General features: G+C 43.4%; 1 pseudogene; it reads right to left on the minus strand.

The window, feature by feature from the left end:
• Positions 1–4,129: 4,129 nt before the first annotated feature.
• Ube2d2-ps1 (ubiquitin-conjugating enzyme E2D 2, pseudogene 1) lies at positions 4,130–4,569 on the minus strand (annotated as a pseudogene).
• Between the last annotated feature and the right edge of the window lie 8,306 nt (positions 4,570–12,875).

Below are 12,875 nucleotides of genomic sequence, written 5' to 3' on the forward strand. Positions count from 1 at the left end.
TCAGGGAACCACCTTCTTCTCCCTCTTCCTCTCCCTCTGCCTCTCCCTCTCCCTCCCCCCTCCCTCTCCCCCTCCCTCTATCGGTTTATATATCAGTCACCCCTCTCCTGACCCCCTCCCCGTGCGACAAGGTTTCTCTGTGTAACATCCCTGACTGTCCTGGAACTCATTATGTAGACCAGGTTGGCCTCGAACTCACAGAGGTCTGACTGCCTCTGCCTCTGGAGTGCTGAGATTAAAGGTTTGCATTTCAAACACCACGGCTTTAAATGTTTTACACCCCTCCCTCACTATTTCACTCAAAGGCTTTTTTTCTTGCCCCCACTCCCCCCAAAGGCTTCTTTTCACAGGAAAACACTTTATTGGAGAAGAAAAGTATGAGGAAAGAAATGAAGCAATGAATGCGAGAAACTCAGCAAAATGTGAGTTCCTGTTCTGCTGAGTTAGATGCTGTCGAGGGGTTGGAGAGGCCCTTTTGATTTGGAATTACTCCGTTTAAAAGGCCGGGACAGGGACGCTGCAACGATGCCTCATCTGGTAAAGCTATCGACCAGAAAGCATGTGGGGTTACCCCACTGAAGCCTGTGCCTGTAATCCCAAAGCTGGAGGTGGAGAAGGGGAGTAGGCAGATTTCTGGAGTTTGCTGGACGGCAAGTCTAAATTGGTAAGCTTCCGGTTCAGTAGGCATGCCTGTCTCCAAATTAGTGTGGAGAACAACTACCATCAACGTCTGCACTCTACATGTACGCACACGTGGGCGTACACGCATGCACACACACACACACATCACACAAACACGCAGGCGTGCAGGCAGGCACACACGCACACACATATACACACATGCGCACGCACGCACACACACATGCCTGTGCACGCATGCACACGCATGCACACACACACTCAGTGCCCACACACATGCATGTGCACACACATGTACACACATGCATGCACACATGCACATGCACACGCACACTCACGTTTCTGGGACCCTATTTCTCTGTCACTCTCACTTCAGAGTTCCATTAAGGATTGCCGCTCTGATCTCCTGCCTTGTATCTTACCTCAGACTCCTTCAAAAAGGTAACCAGCTCCTCTCACTGCCCTTCTGTATTGGACTCCTTTTTCCAGCGTGGCCCCCTTCCCCTCGCCCCACTGTCCCTTTTCTATCAGACTATTCCGCAGCCCTTCAGTTACTGCGCGCCAGTTTACATCTCCCAATCTTCATCTACCATATTTACCTCAGGGGTGTTTCTGGAGACTCTCCTCCTCTGCATTCCCACACTGCTGCCCTTGTTAAGTTTTAATTACCCTGGCTGAATCATTTTAATAGTTTCTTAACAGGTTTTCTTGCCTCCGGTCTCCCCACCATCAGCACAGACTTAAGAACGCCACTTTGATGGTAAAACAAGCAAACCTCACAGCGAGGCTCCGGCTCCCGTGCAGTGCTCCTGTGCAGTGCTCCTGTGCAGTGCTAACACCGCCTGAGCCTTCACAGCTGGGGCAAGCAGGCTGGTCCTCCAACTCAAGCGCGGTCAACTGCACGGCTCTGAAAACACCCTGGGTCGTCAGGTCAACGCATCTGTTCCTTTTGTGCCCCCCCCCGCCCCCTTCCTCATCCACATCTTTACCTGTTGAATTGCCCCTCCCCCAGTCTTCAATGGCGGAAGCAAATGCCTTGTCGTCAGCCTCATTCTTCCGATTTTTATCCATCAGATCTGTGAGATGAGTTAATGTGTCCTTCCTAGCACTCTGTGTCTGTAACAGCACTAGGTTGGTTTGTACGCGCCAATCTGCTGTATCTTCCTGTCACCCTAGTAGCTACCAAAGTATTATACATGACAAAGTATGCTTTTGCCTCGTCATAGTTCTCCCAAGGCACTGGCCACACATGTTTTTATTTTAATTTACTTTCGAAAGGTTTAAATGTATTAAATAATAAATGTATTAATGAATTAAAAATTATTAAATTAATTTATAATGTATTGTTATAAATTTAGTTTATTATTATACATTATAAATTGAAATATATCATATATAGATTCCTGAAACAGAGTTCATGTGGCATGTATCTCAGGTCGACCTCAAACCTATGGCAGTCCTCCTGCTTCAGCCTTCCAAATACGTGATCACAATCTATTTTAAAAATGGGTTTATTTTTATGTAATGTGTGTGTGTGATTGCCTGCAAGAATGCATGTATACCAAGAGCATGCATTTTTTAAAACGTCCCTTTCTTTTCTGTTTACGGGGACAGTGTATCAGTGTGCTTCCTTAAAAGTCTTACAGAATTCACCAGTGAGTCTACCTGGTCCTGGGCTTCTCACTGTTGGGACTGCTTAACTCCCTTTGCCTGTCAGTGATCTGCTTAGTGTTTATGTACTACTGGTTCTGTTTTAGTAGGTCAAATGTGTCTAGAGGTTTATCCATTTTTTTCAACATTTTCCAGTTAATGGAAGATATATTTTCAAACTGCTCTCTAGTGATCCTCTGGTTCAGTGGTATTTGCTGGAACTATTTCCCCTTTCACTGCCAATTTTGCTAACTCAGGTCTTCTCTCCTCTTCTTTTGATTACTTTGGCTGAGGGTTTGCCAGATTTTCGAAGAATCACCTCTTTGTCTCCTAGTTCCTTCCCATTATCCGTTTAGTCTGCATTTCATTAATTTCTACCCTAGTTTTATTACTCCTTTCCATCTACGTATTTCAGGTCTCATCTGCTCTTTTTATTTTAAAGACATTGACTTGATCATTAGGCAATCTGTTTGAGACTTCTCTGACTCTTCAGTATCGATTACTGTAGACCTAACCTTACCTCTCAAGCTTCTTTGGCTATATTTCAAACCTTCTGGTAATTTGTATTTTCATTCAACTCTAGGATTAAAAGTTTTTTCTTAAAGATTGCTTCGGTCTCCATTAATTTGTACAGATTTTTAAGGCTGTTTTGGTGCTAATTTATGTTTTTAATTGCATTGGATCTCATGAGATATGTGAAGGTTTTTATTTTTTTGTTAAGAAATGCTTTATGAACTATTTTTAATAAAGTCTCATGGTCTTCTAAGAAGAACATGCATCCTGTGGCCATGGATATATACTCTCAATGTCTGTTAAGTCCATTTGACCCGCAGAACAGTTCAAATCTTAAATTTGTTGAGATTTTGGGGGTATATAATTTTATATCTACTGATGGGAGCAGGGTATTGCTATTGTACCTCATTATTGTATCTCTAACAATGTCTCTTTATGTCTAAAGTGAGCACAGTAATAACTTTTCTTTTATATGTAATGACTGTTGTAATCAGTTTGTTACACAGATTAATCATTCTTAAGCATACAAGCTCCAGAATGGGTCTTTAAATATACACAAGTGTTTCCATCAAATGAATGTTCACCCTGACATCGAAATAGGCCTAAAGCAGTTTTAAAAAACATAAGAAAGCTAAGAGCTGTTAGCTATATGTTAACTGAGAAACCACATACAAAGCAAAGATTATGGAAAGGGGCTAAAAGGAGGAAGACTGAAAGGGCAGGAAGGTGTGAAATTGTTGGGAACAAAGTCCATCACACTTTATGTACTAGCAGCTCCTGTCCATTTAAATGTTGATCAGTTAAACTTAGACCTTAAAATACAGCATGCAGTTTACCCCATGTGGTCGTAACTTTCACCTAAGTTGTAGGTCCTTCAGGATGAAAGGAATACAGAAAAGGCTTCCCGTTCTTCACCTTGCGTCTTATGACTGTTTGAGATTAGATGGATTCCACTTAAGGGCCATCTCCTGTGGGCCACTGGAGAGTTTTCCCTTCCATTCAAGCCCACACTTGTTTACCCACTACCCCTCACATCTTGCCATTATCCAAAGTTAAGTCAAAAAGGAAAGCTTTTTGTCTCACACCTAGGTTACGCCCAGAGACTTGGCTTCTCTCACACACACACACTTCTCTGCTAGGAGGCAATATTGGTACAGAAGTACAGTATTTCTAGTTTGTTGTTCCAAGCATGTACAACGCGCAGCATGGCTGTGTGAGGTAAACATGTGCACAGGGGAAGATGAGGCGTGGGCTCATAGAAAGCAGTCAAATGGAAATCAAAAGGACTTTCTCTCCTTTTGCAGAGGTTATCCAATAATTTCTTTAGTTATGTTGCATACTTCTGAGTCCATTCCCAAACTGTTCTGTTGTACTTGTGTATGTCTGTTTTGTAGATCCGAGCAATCTCAGACACTAAAGGATCACCTTGATTGGGATCACACAACAGAGACCAGATGGACAGAGTACTTTTGAAATAGTTAGTGCTGGAGACCACTGTGACTGTAGACTGTCAAGACAAATGCTGCCACTACTATTAATATTTGGATGATAAATTCTTGTTGTAAATACAAACTTAGGTGGTGTGAAAGGGTAATCTGTTGGGAAATGAACTGTCAAGATAAACACTCCACTCTGATAAGGGCTGTCATGGCCCCATTATTGTAGCCTGCTAATGAAACATATCATCTCTAACAGGACCTGCTGAAGTCTGTGCTGGAGGATGTCGAGCCAGGTCATTCAATTCTTGTGGATTCTTTTCAGAGCCATGGTGGGAAATGTGGCAATGGCCCCATGGACCGTGGGGGGTGGGGGAAGGACAGGGACAGGAACGGGAATAGGGACGGGGATGGGGGAGGGATGGGGAAGGGGTAGGGGTAGGGGGCTTGAGACCGCTGGCGCAGTCATGAGTCGATTGGAGAAGACAGTAAGCTCTGGAGCACGGATCTGACGATCTGAGGGCCCAGGCCCACACAGCTTCTGTGCCTGCTTCAGCTGTCACCGCATCACCCGGTGGCAGACCCTTTATGCGCTGCTGTCACAGCTGCCGCACCAGTAATAACTTCTTAATGGATTGTTCCATTTATTAATATCTAGTGGTCATTTTGATCTCTTCTGACTGCTTTGTCTGATATGAATAAAATGACACCTGACTGATTTCTGATTCCGCGAACTTAGAATATTTTTATCTTTTCATTTCAGTTTGTGTGTCTATTTGTTACGGAGGTGAGTTTCTTGCAGACAGTGAATAGTAGGATCTTACTTTTAATTTAAAAACAGTCTACATTTTTTCATTGGAGAGTTAAGAATATTTATATGCAGGATTATTATTGAAATATGTATTTTTTTCATCTTAGATGGTCTCTATTGCTTACTGAGTTAATAGTTGTGATGATTAATCTTCACTGCCAACGTGAGTAGATTTAGAGTTACCTAGGAGATTAATGAGGCACACCACTGGAGGTATCTGGAAAGACATTTCCAGAGAGGATTATGTGAGGGGGAGGACCCATTATGGTTGGCACCCTCCAGGAACTGGATGGCCAGATGGAATAAAAAGAGAAGGAGAATGCCAGCAGAGTACTTTCCTTCCGCCTTAGTCTGTGGTGATGTGAGATCTTCATATCCTTCTGACCGTGATGAACCGAATCTTCTGAGATTGTGGAGCAAAGTAAATCCTTCCCTCTTCGTCATTCTCTCATATGTTATCTAATAAGGTCAGAACTATGCAAAAGTAACTAATATAGTGATGTTTGATTTTTCAGCTCTCCTAGTGAGATTCATTCTTTCCCAAGCTCTTCTGATATATTTGTTTTCCTTTTCTGTGTGTAGAATTCTTTTGTGTCTTTCATAACTTGGTCTAGTGATTGCTTTGGTTTATGAGTATCGTAGAAAGTCTTACTTCTGTGATTTTCAGAGGTAAATTTTCTCCATAGAATAGTCTCAGGTGGTAACCACATAGTTTTCAGCCTGAAATACAATGATCTGTCTCTTCATTCTCTAAAATTTCTGCTAAGAAATTTGCTGTGATTCTCTAGGCTAGCCATTGAAACTCAGGACTTCCTCCCTTGTAGCTTCCAGTATTCTTTATTATTTCTGTGTTCTTGATACTCTAACTATAATATAGAGAGATTGTTTCCTGTTATATTTATTTGGTTCCTAAGTTACTAGTGTACTTGGATGTCTATATCTTTCTCCAGATTTGGGGAGGAGGGTCTGTGGTAATTTCACCAGATAGTGTTTCTATGCCTGTGGTCTGCTTATTGGCTCTCCTCTACACGTGACAATACATAGATCTGTCTCTTGCACAGATAATCTCTTCAATGCTCCACAACTTAAGTCAGTAGGCATGCCTGTCTCCAAATTAGTGTGGAGAACAACTATCATCAACATCTGCACTCCACATGTACGCACACGCGCACATACACGCATGCACACACACACTCATGCACACATCACACAAACATGCAGGCGTGCATGCAGGCACACACGCACACACATATACACACATGCGCACGTGCACACACACACACTTGTTAGTTCTCACACTTGTCCTTGTTAGTTCCCAGGCAGTACAGATATCCAGAAATGAGCTCAACTTAGACTGTGGAGAGATTTCTGGTGGTTACACAAAAGCTAGCATTCCTCAAGAACGTGTGGGGGAATGGGGGTGGGGTGGGATGTGGTGTCCTGACATACTTTGATAGTCTGTCGCATCCCATCCCAGAAACCATAGAACCTGTCAACCATATATTACAACTAAGAGATCATGAGCCCAAATACATCTTTCCTTCAGTAAAGTTGTATTTCTCAGGACGCAAATCAAGTAACTTCCTACAAAATGAGCAGGGGGATCCTGATCTTATACATGTGTGTCCTGTCTTGTGTGTACCAGACTGAATCACAGTAATTCTCAGGGTTTTGTTAGGTTGCCTTTTTCACTTTGGTTACTCCTTTATCAACCAGCAAGCCTTAAAGACTCCTTTGTCAGTGCTTGCCTGGATGCACTCGAGGCCATAGATACAGAACACCACTACAGCTCTAAACAGGGACATGTCTAATAGATCTCACCTGTCAGGCCATGAGTTCCACAGGACAGGCAGGAACAAGACACAGGAGAAGACTCATGGAAAACAGAAGCAGACATCATTAATCACAGATAGGCGATCTCTGTCTTAGTGTGCTTAAAAACAATGATTTATCCAGGTGTAGTGGTGCATGCCTTTAATCCCAGCAGTCAGGAGGCAGGGGCAGGTGGATCTCTGTGAGTTCAAGGCCAGCCTGGTCTACATGGTAACTTCCAGGACAGCCAGAACTATGTAGACAGACCTTGTCTTAAATAAACAAAGATTTACCTATTTTTACTTTATGTCTATGGATGTTTTGCCTGCATGTATGTTTGTGTACTCTGTGTATGCAGTGCCCATGGAGGCCAGAGAGAGTGTTGGATCCCCTGGGACTGGAATTACAGTGGTTAAGTCACCAAGTGGGTGCTGGGAAACAAACTTGGGTCCTCTGCAAGAGCAGCCAGTACTCTTAAGTGCTGAGCCATCACTCCAGCTCCTTAATAAGGTTTCAAGTGCTGTGATAAAACACTATGCTCAAAAGCAAGTAGAGGAGGAAAGGGTTTATTTTATCTTATAGCTTATAGTTCTTCAAAAAGAGATGCCAGAGGAGGAACTCATGGATGGATCATGGAGGCAAGAACTAAAACAGAGACCATGAAGCAATGCTGCTTTCTGACTTGCTCTCTATAGCTTGCTTTCTTATATAACCCAGGACCACCTATGAAGTGCGAATTTCTGGTTTCTTTAACAACTCATTTGAGTCACGTGATATTTTTCTGGACGCTGTCTTGTGAGAGGGCTTGTGATGTTTTGCTAGAAACAGACAATGGAGAGGGCACATGATATTTAGAACGAACATAAATGGAACCACACAAACAGTTAAGGGGATACTCTTGGATTGCTTGGCCTCAAAGCTTCACTAGTCTTTGCTGGTCTTCTCTGGTCTTTGCTGGTCTTTACTTCATAGAGAGAAATGTACCAACTTCTCTTGGTATTCTGGATAATTGCCTACTTCCACTGACTTTCACTAATTGGTTGAGCCTAGCTGTTTCTGCTGGATCATGCCACTGCTACTGATTCTTGTTTGGTGTTTGCTATTGAACTGCACTGCTGGTATCCAGACAATGAAGAGTAGAATTGTCCCAGGAACTACTTCTAAACAGATCCACAGCACTCTTTTCCTATTAACATTTTCCCCCTAACTCTGATAGGTGGGTTAGAAGGAAGGTTAAAGTGTTTAAGAACCCTAACTAAAGTAACTTTAAAAAAAATCTAAGCCCACATAACTGCCCAGGGATAGCACTGTGTGAGTGTGTGTGTGTGTGTGTGTGTGTGTGTGTGTGTGTAACGCGCGTGCGCGTGCGTTCTGGGCCTTCCAATATTAATCACTAATCAAGAAAATATGGGGCTGGAGAAGATGGCTCAGCAATTAGGAGTACTAGCTTCTGTTGCAGATGGCTCTGGTTAGATTCCCAGCACCTACACAACTATTTATAACTAAAGTTCCAGAGGATCCACTGCCCAATTCTGGCCTCCATGGATCAGGTTTGCATGTGGCACCCAGATAGATATTCACACAAAACATCCATACACATAGAATAAATAAAGGAATTTAAAAGAAAAAATTTTAAAAATGCTCGCACAGACTTGGCTACAGGCCGGTCTGGTGGATACAATTTCTTGCCTGAGATTCCTTCTCCTCAGGTATGTCTAGGTTTGTGTCGAGTTGACAAAAGCTAACCAGCACTGTCTCCGCTCTGCTTTCAGGAGCAAATACTTTATGCAGGGTGGCACACTACTTTGTTTGTTTTTGTTCTTCCTTTTTTGTCTATTTTGTTTCCCCTTCTGAGTGAAAGTCAAGCATGGTCCCTTGGGGCCTCCGTGTTACTTAGTTTCTTTGGGTCTGTGGATTGTAGCACGGTTATCCTGTGCTTTATGGCTAATGTCCACTTATTAGTGAGTACACACCATGCTTGTCTTTCTGTGTCTGGGTTACCTCACGCAGGATATCTTCTAGTTCCATCTGTTTGCCTGCAGATTTCATGATGTCGTTGTTTTTAATAGCTGAGTAGTATCCCACCGTGGAAATGGACTGCATTTTCCTTATCCATTCTTCAGTTGAGGGACGTCTAGGTTGTTTCTAGTTTCTGGCTATTATAAATAAAGCTACTCTAGACATAGCTGAGCAAATGCCCTTGTGATACAGTGGGGGCATCTTTTGGGCATATGCCTAGGAGTGGTATAGCTGGTTCTTGAGGTAGAATTACTCCCAGTTTTCTGAGAAACTGCCATATTGATTTCCAATGGCTGTACAAGTTTGCACTCCCACCAGCGATGGAGGAGTGTTCCCCTTGCTCCCCATCCTCGCCAGCAAGTGCTGTCACTTGAGTTTTTGATCTTAGCCATTCTGGTGTGGGTAAGGTGGAATCTCAGAGCTGTTTTGGTTTGCATTTCCCTGATGACTAAGGCTATTGTACACGTGTGTGTGCATGTGCGTGTGTGTGTGTGTGTGTGTGCGTGCGTGTGTGTGTCTGTCTGTCTGTCTGTGTCTGTGTGTGTGTATGTGATATTACAGGTGCATGTGGAGGCCAGAGGCATTAGATTCCCTGGAACTGGAGTTATAGGTGGTTGGGTGTAGCAGCTTGTGTTCTCGTGCTAACTGTGTTACCCAAAACACCTGTTCGCAAGGAAGTCTGCCCCCCAGTTGGCTCTGATTGGGAATTAAAGTTGTCAATAGCCAAAAGCTGGGCAGGAAGACAGAGGCCGAACTTTTAGATTTCTTAGACAAGGGACAAAGGGGAAGAAGAAGGGATTTTGCCACGAGAGGACACTGGGAAGGAGCGGGAGGGTGAGACAGCTGAAATGTAGGTGCAAGGGGAAAGTGGCCCCATGGGAGGGCTGCCCAGAAGGAAACAGGGCGGCAAAGATAAAATATAGATTTCGAAAGTGTTAATTCAGGAATACCGGAGGGGAGTGTGTGCTAGCTGCAGGGAGGTTTGGAAACGCCCAGCTATTGAGGAAGCTAAGGCTTATTAAATATAAAGGTTGAGTGTACGTGTATGTGTGTGTGTGTGTGTGTGTGTGTGTGTGTGAGTGTGGGTGTATGTGTGTGTGTGTGTGAGTGTGTGTGTATGTGTGTGTGTATGTTTGAGTATGTGTATGTGTGTGAGTGTGTGTGTGCCTTTTCATTCTCGAATCTAGAGAACTCTGGCAGATGGCAAGAAGTATGATAACCCACAGGGAGCTCAGAGTGAATTAACAATTTACAGCTACAGGGAGTCACCTGACATGGGTTCTGGGAACCAAACCTGGCTCTTCTCCCATGGTAGTGCATGCTCTTAACCACTGAACCATCTCTCTAGTCCCTTAGACCAGCAAACAAAGTAATGGGCTCCATCACAGCATCTTTACACGTAGACACACTGTACTGTGCTCTCATTCATTCCCTCCCTCACTGCTCCCCTGTCCCCTCTCCAGCTGGTTCCAGTAAGTCCTCAATTCTTCTTGCCTAGTACATGTATCCTGTTATTTTCTGTTTCCTACCTCCCTTAAGTTTCTTTCTCCCCTCTCATGATTTGTTGGGAGAGTTTTAACAGGACCCCCACACTCCTGAAGGCCAGATGTCCACAGTCCAGACCCAACCAGTTCTCTGAGGCTAAGAAGAGTAGAAATTGAGAAGGGATTAGTGTTTTTATGAAAACTCACCCCCCCCTTTGTTTTAAAGCAACAGCTTCATTCATTCATTCATATACAGCTTACATATTTAAAATTTTTGAGGCAAGTACTCAGTGTGTTCATGAATATGCAATCATCATACGGTTCATGAACTCATTATATGCTATTGCAACTAAGTCTATTTTAGGACCATTTAATCCTAGCTCGTGAGAATGTAAAATGGCACAGTGTGGTGATTCCCCAAACAAACAAACAAGCATAGGGTAGCCATATTGCCATATGAGTCATTAGTTCTATTTTGGATGTTGTGATGGTTTTTGTACATGCTCTGGCCAGGGAGTGGCACTATTAGAAGGTGTGGCCCTGTTGAAGTAGGTGTGTCACTGTGGATGTGGGCTTTAAGACCCTAGTTCTAGATGCCTGGAAGTCAGTATTCTGCTAGCAGCCTTCAGATGAAGATGTAGAACTCTTAGCTTCTCCTGCACCAGGCCTGCCTGGATGCTGCCATGTTCCTGCCTTGATGATAATGGACTGAACCTCTGAACCTGTAAGCCAGCCCCAGTTAAATGTTGTCCTTATGAGAGTAAAGGACATGGTCATGGTGTCTGTTTACAGGAGTAAAACCCTAACTAAAACAAGAGTATGCTAAAAGAACTGACAGCTGGGGCTTAAAGAACATCATTCACAGGAGCTAAGATTTGTAACCAATGTAAGTGAGTAGCAATGGATCTCTGGATAAACACATTGTGATATGTATCTGCCATGGAATATGATTCAGTCTTAAAAACAATTCTGACACATGCTACAGCATGTATGAGCTCTGAAGACATGGTGCTAAGTGAAATAAGATAGTTCCTGAAGGGTAAACACTGTGTACTCTCACTTACATGGTATTCCTAGAATAGTCAAAATCATAGACAGACAGGACAATGGGGGCTGTCACAGGCTGTGGGGGGGGTGTGATAATGGGGGGTTAAAAGATATAAGACTTCATTGGAGGCAGGACAAGAAAGTGCCGGGAATGGAAAGTAGTGGTGGTTTGAACATTAATGAGAATGTACTAAACACCGTATAACGGTACACTTCAAAATGGTTCAAATGGCTGGCCATGGTGGCAAGCACATGTTGTCCTTGCACTTGGGAGGCTGATGTCAGAAGATCATCTGAACCCAGGAGCTGAAGACTAGCCTAGGCATGAATAGCTAGTCTGCAACATGATGATTAAGGGCCCAGAAGCAGTGCAGAGCTGGGGTGGACCACAGAGGAAGGCGGGCTTCCGTTTGCAGGCAATTGAGCACACTGTCTGTCTGAGCCCTCACTTGTTTTCTCATCTGAAAATGCTATTGTTGTGTGACAAAACTTTTCCTGGGGAGATACAACACACACACATACCTATTAAGGCATGATAGAGAGCCCACGACAGAGTACACATACCACCAAAGTCCAATTTGCTGGACCATAAGTTTTGTTGGGGTTCCTTAGAGAAATATGGATGAGGGGTTCTTAAAAGAGCAGAAATGACTCAAAGGCAGTTGTACCACCAAAGGCAACCTGAGCATGAGTGACAGCTCACAGAAGCTGGAAACCTGGAGCAATAGGTGGGAGGGTGTCTTTTCCAGTTGCCTCAGTTGGTCTAAAGATCTTCCAGGTACCTCTGCTGGTTTCTGCTTCATTAAGGAAGCTAGTCTGGCTTCTGTTTTCTTTACAACATGGCTTGTCAGAGAGTCTTCTTTGCAGCTTAACTCCTCTTATCTAAGAGGGACATTAGCTTTTTTTCACCTTATTCTTGAAAGTAGGGACCTAGAGGATCTGATTAGTTTCAGGGACTTCCTGAAGCTACTTGAGTTGTTTACCGACCTGTTTAAAGGAGCTTCCTGCAGGATGGAATGTTTTGATCTTAGAGGGAGCTAGCACACAACAGGGATGATGAAACTGTGTGACTCTGATAGTATGGAACGTTCTTGAAACCTAACATGCCACCAGACTACTGCAGAATCAACTCTGCATTATAAAATGGCAAGAAGCTTTAGAAGGAATATATTAAAAGGGGGAGGGGGGACCAGACATCTTGCACCGTTCCATCCCATGCCTTCTACTCTTTGGGCTCCCTAAAGTGGCTCCCAAGGGAAGATCTCCCTGTTCTACTTGTCTCCAGAGTTTCCCTAATCTGAAGTTTAGTGGCCTCAGTCTCTTATATACTATATTAATTATATATCATATATTACATACGATATATAATTTATATATAACATACTACATATGATATACTATATATTACATATGACGTACTATATCACCTATCACAGATCATATTTCTCTAACCTGCTTTTGCCT

The sequence above is a fragment of the Rattus norvegicus genome, chromosome 11, assembly GCF_021556685.1.
Source record: "Rattus norvegicus strain SHRSP/BbbUtx chromosome 11, alternate assembly SHRSP_T2T, whole genome shotgun sequence".
Classification (NCBI taxonomy): Eukaryota; Metazoa; Chordata; class Mammalia; order Rodentia; family Muridae; genus Rattus; species Rattus norvegicus.